The sequence below is a fragment of the Cupressus sempervirens genome, chromosome 10 (assembly GCF_028749045.1).
Source record: "Cupressus sempervirens isolate cs-2001-9-10 chromosome 10, ASM2874904v1, whole genome shotgun sequence".
Lineage (NCBI taxonomy): Eukaryota > Viridiplantae > Streptophyta > Pinopsida > Cupressales > Cupressaceae > Cupressus > Cupressus sempervirens.
Window position 1 is genome coordinate 340,143,436 of NC_143127.1, and position 12,629 is coordinate 340,156,064.

The window sequence follows — 12,629 nt, forward strand, 5'->3', positions numbered from 1 at the left end:
ATTTCTTCAATTGAGGATGCTTATCTATATGCCTTGAAGGTAGAGGATAAGTTGAAAAGGAAAAGTCAAGGTAATGATAGAGGGAAGGAGAAGCTGGATAGCTTGGCACAAGCTAAACCGAGTGCTGGAAGTGAACCAAAACCTACTGATCAAAAAAGGAGGACAGGTAGTGGTGATTTCAAAGGTAATTGTTTTAGATGTGAGAAAGAAGGGCATGGATCTTTTACATGTTTGATAGGTGGGACAGCTTCTATCGTGAATGAGGTTGTAGTTCAAGATAGTTAGCCTAAGCAAGGAGAAAGTTTGCTAGCTCAACAAGTACTAATTGGTGAGAGGACATTGGATCCTTGTTAGAGGACTAGTTTTTTAAGGACTCATTATAAGTCTGGTGGTAAAGTATGCAAGGTAATTTTTGATGGTGGTAGTACTGATAATCTCTTTACTAAGGAGATGGTTCAAAAATTGGGTTTGAAGAGAGTGAGACATCCTTATCCTTATAGGCGGTTGGTTGTAAGGTGAGCATGCTTTGAAAGTGAGGGATAAATTCCTTGTTGATTTCTAGATTGGTAGTATAAGGATCAAATGTTGTGTGATATTATGGACATGAATAGTTGTCATGTGTTTCTTGGTAGGCCTTGGTAGTATGATTGTAAGACTATACATGATTGTGTCAAGAATGTGTTTACTGCTGAGAAAGGATACAGAAAGTTTTCCCTAATTCCTTTGTTGAATAAAGAGCTCGGTAGGAGGAACCTGAGTATTGGTAACTGAGTTGAGTTGGCAGATTCTAAGAAGGTTGGAGATCAGTGTGGAAAGCAAACCTATAGCACACCTCAAATGGATGTGAAGAAGTAGAAGAAGAACAAATGAAAGAGTGTACAAGATGAAGATTTGGAGGATATGTATGTGAAGAACCAGTTTGAGATTCATGTGTTGAATCCCAGAAGATGTTCTTCTAGTTACTAGAACATCTTTTCAAACCTGGGGTTTTTGAAGTAAGAGCATCCTAGGCTTTCTTGCAATCCTGCATATTGGAGCTGAGTGCCAGTGGTTTCCAATTTTCTATTATTGTTGAGTTGTTTAGTGTATGCCAAGTTACTATAGCTCTTGTGCATGATGAGTTACTATAGCTTTAGTGGATGCCGAGTTATTGTAGCTCTAGTGGATGTTGAGTTATTATAGCTGTAGTTGATGCCGAGTTACTATAGCTCTTAGTGGATACCAAGTTACTATAGCTCCTAGTGGATTCCAAGTTATTATAGCTCTTAGTGGATGCCAAGTTAATGTAGCTCCTAGTGGATGCCAAGTTACTGTAGCAATCTTATGTTGATCGAGTGTTCCTTCATGTTCTGTGTGAACCTATTAGTGCCCAATTTTCTAGTGGATGCTAAGTGTTCCTGCATGTGTCGAGTGCTAATATTGGTTTTGGTTATGTTCATGTCGAGTTGTTTGTGAGCCAACATTTGGCATTTAATTTATGTCTAGGTATTTAATTTAGTGTTGTAGCCAACTTGTGGCTCAACCTATATTTAATGTAAGGGATTTAATTTAGTTTGCAATGTGTTGGGTCGGCTTGTGGCTTAGTTGGGTATAAGTAAGACCTTTTGTGGAGTCTTTAAAAATATATCATTCTAGCTTAGAGAAAGGGATGAAGTGTAGATGCAAATTTTCAAGAGCTAGGGCTACAACTTAGAAATCAGAGGACTTCTTGGTGGACCTGAGGCTACAAGTGTGGATTCTTCTTGGTGTTCTTATCTAGTTGTGTATTTGGACTAGATGGAATTGAGTTTGTAAGTGGATCTTGTTGGATCTTGCAAAACTAATTTTGTAATTGTTGTTGGTATTTGGCTCTAAGCTAAAAGGCCTTATAGCTAGGCATATTGCATGTAATCAATTCTATCTATGAATAAAGAGTTATGAGTTGGTATTAGATCTTGCATTATTGTTGCTTTGTTGTTGTATTTCCATTGTGTGGTTGTTTGCTAAGGGTTTGGACTTGTCCTTTGGAGATTCTACTACCTTACACTATGTCATTGAAAAGTATGCCTATCATGTGAGACAATAATGCTTTTATTTTATTTTTAAAATGGGAATAATGTTTTTCATTTTCACACTTAGGATTAGTGGGATTTTTGAGATTTTTACTTAATTAAAAGGGGGCAAGTTCTTTTAATTAAATAAAATACTTAGGATAAGGCAACCAAATGATAGGTTATAATCGATTGATTAAAAAAATGATGATTTGATCAAAGATAAGTGATGAATAAATTAAGAAAAAATGTTAGAAAGGGGACTCATAGTCTAGATGACCATTTTTGGGTGATTACAGACCCTGAAAGATCTTAGTGATCTGTGGAGGAAATATGTACTATCTTAGTTCTTGAAAAAATTACCTTGAATACTCATATACCTCTTTTCTCTCTTTTTACAATCAAGGATTCATGATCATTTATCTTTCCTTCTTCTTCATTAATTTCTATTCATTCACTTACATATTCTCCAATATGTCTTATGCTTTTATTTGTACTCTTGGTTAGTACTCTTTTCTCTTTATATGGAATAGCTCTAAAATTAGTCTCAACTCTAGGCAAAGAATCTTTCAATCTTCTCATTTAAAAATATTTTATTTTACCAATCAATGTTCCTCTATTAATACTTTTAATAAGAGGAATAACTTAGTTCAATTGAATTAACCTTGTTCTCATAAGTTGGTATTAAGGATTGAAGAATCTTGTGAACAACTTGAACTTTTTATCCATGTAGTGACTATTGTAATTCATTGTACATATGCTCTAACAATTCCATCTTCTTGCATTATTCCCCTTTTTAACTTAGTTTTCCAATTTCACAACTTTTCTTTCTTTATAAATTCATTACCTTCCCATAAATTCTTTAACTTAATCCAAATGTCATGTGCAAGATCAAGTTCCTTTACCTCGATGAATTTTGATTCAAATATGGCACTAATGAGTGCTTCTCTTGTAATCATGCTCTACTAGAATATCTTCTTGTCCTAATCTATACATCAAGATAGATCTTTCTCAGTATTTACAAAAAATTGATCCCTTGTGATAAACCAATAGTTAATTCCCATACAGATCGGATGTGTTTGCATCTTTTTCTTCCAACTTTCATAGTTATCACCATTAGACTTAGTACTCTCTTTCCTTTAAGCCATAGATCCCCTCAAGTTGTTAAGATTCTTTCTCAAAGAAGACCTGATCCTTTGATGCCAATTAGTAAGAAGTAGAGTCCACACACAACAAAGGAGGGGGTGAAGGGGTTGGGATGAATTTTTTGTGATCAAATATAATTAAAACCAAACTTATAAATGTGATCTCTAGCAATTAAATTAATGATGCACAAGAAAAATAAACCATGCACCATAACACAAGGATTTTTTGACTAAGGAAACCCTTGATCAAAGGGAGAAACCCTAGTGGGGATGACATCCAAAAGATAATGTACTAATATATAAATTCCTTATAAATGGATGTGACCCTATTAGGATTCAGATATAATACATTTAGTACAATAGTGCTTTTAGAGTATGGATACTTGTTAGGAGACTGTGAATCCTTTTTAGAAGATTGTAAATGTATTAAAGGGTAGAAAGGAAATAATTAGACCCCCTGCCTAAATGCTCTAGCAAGTGTGAAAGACAATATTAGAAGATAACATATCCAAAATCATGAATCGACAAGTCTGCAACTTACTTGCCAAAATAGTTCCTTTGAAGCTCCCCTTAATCATCCAATATTAATATTAGTATACTTTGATTATCCATAATATGTATCCACATCAATTGATCTCATATATGGAATACCCAACTAAGGGAAACAACTTTCCATTATACCTCTTACAAATAATTAATTAGGTCGACCTATTAGAGCTTTCCCAATGTACATTTAATTACATAGGTTAATGTTAAGGCATGCGTGTTTTCTAAGCATTATTAAAAATAATAGAACAATGTTCCCACAAGTTACAATAGAGATATTATATTTTACAATGATAAATAACACGCTTCCTCAACACAGTCGACTATCAATAAAATATATCACATGTTACAAAATAGCAATATTTACATAATAACCCAAATTCTTCCTTTAGACATGGGAAAGGGTACATTTTCTAATTAGAGTAAAATTTATAACATTAAAATGAAAAAAAAAGTCTCTTGAAAGTTGCAAATGCTACAACTTACTATTATATGTAAGGAACACTAATAAAAACTTAGTAATGTCTAAGGTGGACATATATTAGGAAGATGTATACTTGGGAGTACTTTTATACAAAAGCAAGTGAATGTAAACATACTACAATGTTGAGATGTATTTATGTGCCAAATATTATACAAGGAACCATTTCAATAATTTTCAAACAAAATAATTTAAAGTAAATGCATCATTCGAGATAAAATGAAGGTTTTAAATATACAATTTCTATCTTTTATTTTTATTCATGTAATTTAATAGTTTAGAATAATTATAATAAATGATGCAATAAAAGTATACACTAAACTCATTATAATAATTTGTATCAAAAATAATATTCTATAATCATTTTCAAATTGAAAATTTTCTAAAAAAAGGCAAGGGCCTACTATGCAATGGTAAACTATGAGTCTCTCATCAAGTAGGTCTTGGGTTCAGGTCTATGATTAACACATAATAATAATTAATGCTAACAATAATAATCAATAATAAATAATCTAGGCTTTGGTCAATTACTTTTCAAACATAATTATCATCATATTCTATTAATAGTATAAATTTAAATATTATATTTTACTAATAATTTGATTTTTATTCATTTTATTTAATTTAAATATATTTATAATTGATATTTAGTATAATTGATGATGTAACATTTTGAAAAGCTTAAAGATATACTAGTATTGTTTATTTTACTAATCTTTTTCAAGGTACTTGCAGTATGATAATCAAGATTTTGGAATGATAAGACAAGAAATGGAAAGCGTCAACCATATTTTGAGGTAAACCATATAAATCAATATTATTTGGAATTGTGAAGTTATTATTATTTATTTTAAATAATTGGTTCTTTTAACAAAGGATTTTTCTATTATTTTTCATAGGCATATGGATGGAGAGGACCTTCAAGAGCTAACCATAAAAGAGTTGCAAGAATTAGAACAAAAGTTGGAACTTGGGCTACATAGGATTCGATCAAAAAAGGTATCATTTTATTGTATTTTATTATAAGGTAAATTAGCTTGTTTCACATAAATAATAAATAATTTTTTAAAAGATAAATAATTTATTACTTTTTAAAAAATGGTTCACAATTTCTCTGCTTGCTCTCTTTCATGAGCTCTTCACTAACCACATAGTTAGTTCTTCTTAATTTTATAGATGCTCACATTCCTCAGTCATTTCAAAATTCATAGAAGCTTCAATAGGGCTTGTATTGTGTGAATTCCTCAAGAAGATGTTGAATTAGGATACCACAACTTGCTTTGGCAAGGGTTTTCTACTTATATCATCCAAAGGTCCTTGATGTCAATGTACCATGCTGAATTTTACATCATTTAGACTAAAACTATCCCTTCCAATGTGATAGAAAATATGCCTACATCAAAAATGGTTAACATGATTTTTAAGAAGGCACTAAGTTTTGGTATCCATAGTTACAATGGGATAGAATGGCTCCTCAATTGCACTAGTCTCCCCCAAGTTTGGTGATTCCACTACACGGTGCCCACACCTTCTATCTTCCTATCATCTCTAACCATTGCAGTATGCTTGCATAATTTGTTCACAACTTTATTGGATTTTTGTAGGATCGTACCCTGATATGGCAATTTACACAGATTTGGCCAAAATGATGCAATTTCTACTAGTATTTCTAAAATAAAAACTTGTTGATGGGGAAATGTTGATTTACCCATGTGTTAAGGATTTTTATAATGTAGTTTTATTATCATGAGGAGAAATAAATTGCATTAAAGAATAGGCTTTAGATTATTTAAGGAAACTTCCTATGTCATCTTTCTTTGATGGAATATGTGTTCCAATATTGTTTTTCATAGATTTGGAAAGCACTAATATAGAAGAAAGAAATGTTAGCTGAAGATGTGGATAGCTTACAAACTAGTCTACACTATTGTTAGAGTAAAAGGTTAATTTAATTTCATTCATTAAATTACCTTTAACCCCTTCTTAAGATTCCCTTTGTGCACTTGCATTTTCATTTAATAATTAATTGGTAATTATTAAATGTCATTTACCTCTTAGAGTTTCCCTTTTAGGTTTTGTATCTCCTTCATAAGGATTGATTGGTTGTAAATTATTCATTTTGTTTTGCACAAGTAAATACAATCTTCTTGTTTATTGAGCAAACCCTTCTCTCTTTTTGTTTCTTACTTCCTCATAATATGTTATTTGCATGCAATATATCTAGGGATCTCTAGATTTGTTCATTATCAAATCCTACATGATATTAGAGATTTGCCTCTAGCTACCTGTTCTTGTTTGGAGTACAGAAGGTACACAATTTTTTTCAGACAAATCTTGTGATTTTTTGTTATTTTCTGTAAAAATATGGGGTCTCTAAAATTGGGGGCATTTTGAGCCCAAACAGACATTACAGTTGGATTAAGAAGATGTCAAAACCCACATTTCATATAAAGCACATCTTGTTTGGCCAATCTTGCATTATGTGGAAAAAAATATTTTCCCAATAGGGTTGTATGACCCTGTGCACACTTCCTGAGGGGATATTTTCAAAAAAAAATTTGTGGGTTTTTTTTTGAAAAAAAAGGTTATCTATATTTTTTTTGAAGACAAACTCAAGAGAATATGTACTTAGAAAAGTACTTGCAAATGCAAAGGGTGACATCATTCAAATGACCTTTAATTTGACATCCATGCACCTATCAACAGATTTATTTTTTAGTTAAAATAGCAGCAGTTGATTGTTGGGTTATATCTTGAGCATACACTGTCTTTTTTTGTAAACAAAATGTCATTGGAAAATTGATTCCAAGACCCATGCATTAATGGAGGATATTTTGGTATTTGGTTTTGTTTGGTTACCTATTTTTCCCAGTGAAGTCAAATGGGTCTTCTTGCATTCCGGGAGACATAATTTGCTCTTTTTAGCTTTTTTTTTTCAATCTAAAAGAAGCTTTAGAAAGCTCTTCTCGAGCCCTATCTAAATTTTGTTTTATTTTCATTATTATTTCTTAAAGGTGCATGTGATTCTCAAACTAAAGCTATCTTTTTGTTTACACATTCCTTCTAGCAGTTGGGGTTCAATTTTGTGTATTGTGAGGGGTGTTTTCTATTATTATTTATGTTATTTACATTAGTAAACCAAAATGTTTTCAAAAAAAATCCAACACCTTCTAAAACAATGGTCGAGACCTCTTCTTTTCTAGAACTTCTAACCCCTCATAACTATCACACATGGAAGTCCTTGATGACATGACTTCTCTGATCAAAAGCATTGTGGTCTTGTTTAGATGCAATGTAGCCAATTTTACTGACACCATTTGAGGTCATCTAATACAAGAATAAAATGGATGAGGTAATGGGATTGATTGCTTTACAAGTATTTGATAGTCTACAGTTTCATCTTGATGGGTACAATACCCCTCTATCTATGTAGACAAGGTTTGATGACTTGTTTGGTACTATGAATGAGTTTAGGGCACCTCAGATTGAGGCACAAATTACCTCTCTTGTACCAAATTCTTTTCCTTCCATTGAGGACTTCTTGATGAAGTTAAAACAAAAGAGATCTTAATGCGGGGTTATGGGAAAACCAAGATTGACACTGAGTGCATTTACTTGATTCTTTCTAAGCTTCATGGAAACTTTTAGATTTTTTCTTCTACCATTTATTCTACCAAGGATTCCTTGGATAATAGATTTACCATGCCATATTTCGAGGTTCTCTGTGATTATTTAACTCAAGAGAAAGTTAAGCTCTCTCAATTTCATACTCTCACACACTCACAAACTTATGCATTGGTAGCTTGGCCATCTACTAGGATGAAGGAGAAGAAGCATAAGTCACATCCTATAGAGCCTCAGATTAAATCTAGTACTCACATCACATCAAGCCCACCTCCTCCTATTGGAGATAAATCAAAGCTAGAAAGACTGAATTGTGCTTATTATAATAAGCCCAATCATGATGAGTTACATTGCTATGAGAAGAAGTTAGATGGCTATGCCAAATAGGTTTCGAATTTGACAACTCTCCTTCAAAAGAGAAACATTGTTATTCCTTCTACTTCCCATAGATCTTCTTCATTATCATCATTTCAGTTAGATGGTAAAGATGTAGGAAAGGGTCATGCACTATGTGCAACTACCACTCCACAATCTTCTAGATGGTTATTGGATTTAGGTTCTTCACACCATATTGCATCTTCTTAGTATTTGTTCTCTTCTTTTGAGGCTTCTCGTACTCCACACATTTTGATGGGGAACAACATTGTTATGGTTGTATGTGGGAAAGGTAATATTGGAATTGATGATGGTACATTTCATGATGTACTTTGTGTTCCACCTTTGTCCTCTAACATTCTCTCTATTTATCAGATTACGCATACTGGAACAAGGAAGATAGTTTAGTTTGCACAAGATTTGGTGCATATTAGAGATAGTGAGAAATGCAATATTGTTGCTAGAGGGATTTTTGATCATTCTTCCCACACATACTCCTCCTCTCATTTCAATCCACCATCTCCACTATCAGAGACTCACTCTCCTTCTTTATAAGAGACTACTGAGGTGAAGTTGGGTCACTTGAACTTATGTGTTGTTACTAAGACCATTGTTGTGACTTCTACACCTCCACCCTCTATTCAGAGTCCATACATTGCACAAGATTACTCTTCACCATTTCCTATTATTATAGCTCTACTCATCAAGCCATCTACTGTAGTTGTTGAGGATATATCAGAGGACACATATCTTCTCTAAGATGACAGATTTAGCTCACCAATTATCCCACCTCTATTGAAGATTAAATTGCAGATTATCATGCATTCTCCTTCAAGCATCAACTAAGAATTCCAACTTTACCTTACATTTAAGGGTTTCACCCTCCTTATCCACTACCTTTATTTCTTTCATATTGGAGCCACATTGGTATCTTCATTGATAGATGAGTTCTACCATTTTGGGGAGGCTATGGAGGAATCAACACACATTCTCCATTCTCCATTCTTCTTAGGTGCCAATGTAGAAGGTACAACACATGGACTCGAACTTTCTCTGATCAAACATTTTTGCAACAACTCTTGCACTTGTCTATTGAGTTCTTCAGTGTCTGTCATTGTCAGCCTATATGGTGGTTTATTCAGAAAACTAGCTCCAGGAATCAAATCCATATAATGACTTATAAATATTACTAGTGGTAAAGCATCATGTATACCATCTACAAAAATCTTTTTATACTCATTCAACAAGCTTTCAATTTCTATTTGCAATTCACTTACATTGTCTTCTTATGTTGTCACTCAGCCTCTATCAGTTGCTCGGTCATTACTATGCTCTGTCACTAGGCCATTACTAGCACAACTCAACCCTCTATGAATTATAAGAAAAAAAACTTGGTTCTTTTTCATTTCCTTCTCAAATTGCTTTCAATTAACTAATCAAGCTCTAATAGTAGTATAGTTTATCTCATTGGGAGACTCAATCAAAGGCATCAATGTATCGATAACTCCATTCATCCAAATAGTATATTGATTCAATCTTCCATCATACACAACATGTTTATCATATTGCAAAGGTCTACCCAAAAAAATATGACAACAACCCATAGGCATAATATCACACAAAACTTCATTAGAGTAATATCCAATCTTTAATTTCACAACACATTATTCACTGACCAATATCTTATCCTCATCCTTGATCCATGAATTATGATAGGGTTTAGGATGCTTAAACCTCAGTGAAAAAAACTTTGTAACCAACTCCTCAGATGCCAAATTTGTTGAACTTCCAGTGCCAATGTTCACTTTGCAGCATTTCTCAACTATCTTACATCCAGTCTTTAAAAGACTTCTTCTATGAACAGGTTCTTTATCCTCAATTTTCTCACTGCACAAAGTTCTTCTCAACATCAAATTTTCTCCAACCTTAGGATCACTCTAAGGGTATAGTTGTTCACCTTGTAGCACAACATTCCTGCTACCACTTTCATTTTCACCAGAGTATCTACATTCAAAGGATCTATGCCCTTCTTTGCCACATCTGAAATAATTACTATGAAAACCTCCTCTAGAATAAGAATTAGCTCTTCCTCGATAAGAACTAGTACCTCCTCAATAAGAATTTCCACCTTTCAATTCAGTCTTGCCTTTGTCATCACTTTTCCAATAAGATTTGCACTTATCTTGCATAGAATTATCAAATTTGTCACTTTCTCCATAAGATCTACCTCTACCTCTCTAGAATCTACTAGATCTAACTCTTTGTTCATGCTTCTTTGTCAAGATCTCTTTAGCTTTCAAGGCATATTAACATGCTTATTCCATAATTTCCAATTTTAAAAAACTTATGTCATCTTGAATCCCAAATCTCAATCCATTTGAATACCTTGCAACGTCGTCAACCTCATCATCCAAATGTCTAGATTTGATGTCCAGTCTATAGAATTCCTCATCAATATGCTCTTTTATAGTCATGTCCTTTTGTCTCAAATTTTACATCTTTCTCAACAAGCCAACTTGGTAATCAATAGGAAGGAACTTCTTCTTTACTTTATTCATCATTTTCAATCAGTTCTTGATCTTCTCTTTTTCTCTTCTCTATGTATCAGTTTGCAAATGCTCCCACCATAGTGAGGCATGACCTTTCAACCTAATGACTACAATCTTTACATTGCTATTATCAAGAGTGCCTTCAAACTCAAAAAAATCTCCATATCAGAGATCCAATGCAACACAACATTAGTGTCTAATTTTTCATCATAAGGAACAACTTCCACAACAAGCTTTGAATGTTCCCTAAACAATACTATCAACAATCCTTCTTCATTTTGACTTTCCTCAGGTTTGGGATTAGGGTTTGATGCCATTGTTTCATCATCACTCACATTATCCACATGCACTCCTCTCCTCTAAGTTATCAGCACAGCATCTAACTTGGCTACAATTAGATCAACATGTCCATAGTAGCAGTATCAACATTTCCTTTGCCTCAAACCATCTATACGAATAGGTTCATGCAAAATTGCAACCCTCTAGAAGCTATAGGTCAAATCCAAAGATCTACTACCCTTAACCAAATTCAACTTGGGGTTTTTTGTATTCCAATATCCACAAGGAAGAACTTCAAGCCCTGATGCAACCCGATTCAAGGAGGGATCTAAATAGCTAGGGCTAGAGGTACACCTAACTATCCAACCACCGTGTTGAGTAACACAATAGAAGCAAACAACACAAAGAACAACACCAAGGAGAGAGAGATCAACAAACCTTTTTATTGATTCATCCAATTATCAACATACATGTCCAGTTGTGAGTGTTAGCATGAATGGTGATGCTATGGGGGAGCATTGAAGAACATTGATATGATGTATTTATAACTATGTTTGTCATTAATGATAACATAGTAATAAGTTTGTAAAAGACTGACAAAGCAGCAGACTGTGATTTTTGTATTGAGAACATTATATTACTTGTCTAATGATGTGCAGTTACCAACGCATACTAAATTGTGTATTTTTTACAAGGGTAAGTGCACAAAACCTGAATCGATAGTGTACGGAAGATATGGTTGATCTACAGAGAACCATATGGAAATAGAGTATTAGGAAAGTAGTTCCTGTTATATGATTGCTATAGTTCATTACAATTGTAGCGAAGGGTTGCACAGTCAATTGGAGATAGTATACTGATCATTGAAGATGTCAGAGACTATGCATGTACAAACGTCACACATGTGAAAGTTTATGTATAACTGTGAGCTAACAACATTAATTAAATGTGTATTTCATTTAATTAATGTGTGGAAAGCTGACACAAGGATTTATTATTAAGCATGGTATAAAGGAAAGATGTTTTCCTTGTTTTACATATAGATGAATAGAGAAGACTTGTGAATTACTAAGTAGCAAAGTGATACAAAAGTAGAGTAATCTACCTATGCATGTAAGTGATCTTAAGGGTTATTGTCACTGAGTTTAGAGTTCCAGATCTCATTGCATGATCTGAAGGTGAAGGAGTCTGATGTATTGGAAAGAGGGAAAAGTAGAAACTTGTTACACATCTATTATTTTAAAAGGAATAGTACCGAGGTTAATTGGATATTGGGTTCGTTGATCTAATCCTAAAGCTGTTTGGACAGTGGGTTCAGCTACCTTCCACAACTACTAACAGGGTTGTCACAACTCCTAATAGGGTTGGAATCTCCTAATAGGGATTCAAACTCTCCTAACTGGGACTCTTTCTAATAAATGTTGTAATAGACTCCTAATAGGGTCCATCCTCTAATAAGGAATATTCATATTAGTATATCATTTTGTGGGCATCATTCCCATCAGGGTTTTCTCTCTGATCAAGGGTTTCCCTAGTCAACATATCTGGTGTAATTATGTATGAGCATCTCTTTATGGTTGTTTCTTACATTGGTTGATTG

The 12,629-nt window shown here is 33.5% G+C and overlaps 1 pseudogene across 1 annotated transcript in view; it reads left to right on the forward strand.

Annotated features, from left to right (window-relative positions):
• LOC149533978 (MADS-box transcription factor 22-like) overlaps positions 1–12,629 on the forward strand; it is a 165,641-nt pseudogene that overhangs the window by 58,590 nt on the left and 94,422 nt on the right. The window contains exons 4-5 of the transcript XR_016357494.1: positions 4,938–4,999; positions 5,102–5,201. The product of XR_016357494.1 is annotated as an MADS-box transcription factor 22-like (transcript). The remainder of the gene's footprint in view (positions 1–4,937; positions 5,000–5,101; positions 5,202–12,629) is intronic.